The sequence below is a fragment of the Pygoscelis adeliae genome, unplaced genomic scaffold (genome assembly GCF_000699105.1).
Source record: "Pygoscelis adeliae isolate BGI_AS28 unplaced genomic scaffold, ASM69910v1 Scaffold13, whole genome shotgun sequence".
Classification (NCBI taxonomy): domain Eukaryota; kingdom Metazoa; phylum Chordata; class Aves; order Sphenisciformes; family Spheniscidae; genus Pygoscelis; species Pygoscelis adeliae.
The window spans coordinates 515,684-515,923 of record NW_008824499.1 but is presented as its reverse complement, the minus strand read 5'-3'; positions in this window follow the sequence as shown (position 1 = coordinate 515,923).

Here is a 240-nt window from a genome sequence, read left to right as displayed (position 1 = left end):
GACCCGGACCCCGGAGCCGGAGCTGGGGCCGTCGCCCCCCGCCCGGTTGCTGCCTCACTGCCGGGGGCTGCGCGGGGCCATCGCTCAGCGCGCAGAGACCGTGGGATGTCGTATTTCTAAAAACTAGCAAAACACGCTCACCGTCTCCGCTGCAACTAGCTAGGTAACGGGACCTTGTGACTGGAGGGCTGAGAGGAGCATCCCTGGCTCCGGCTGCTTTTACTCTTCATTCCTGCCATT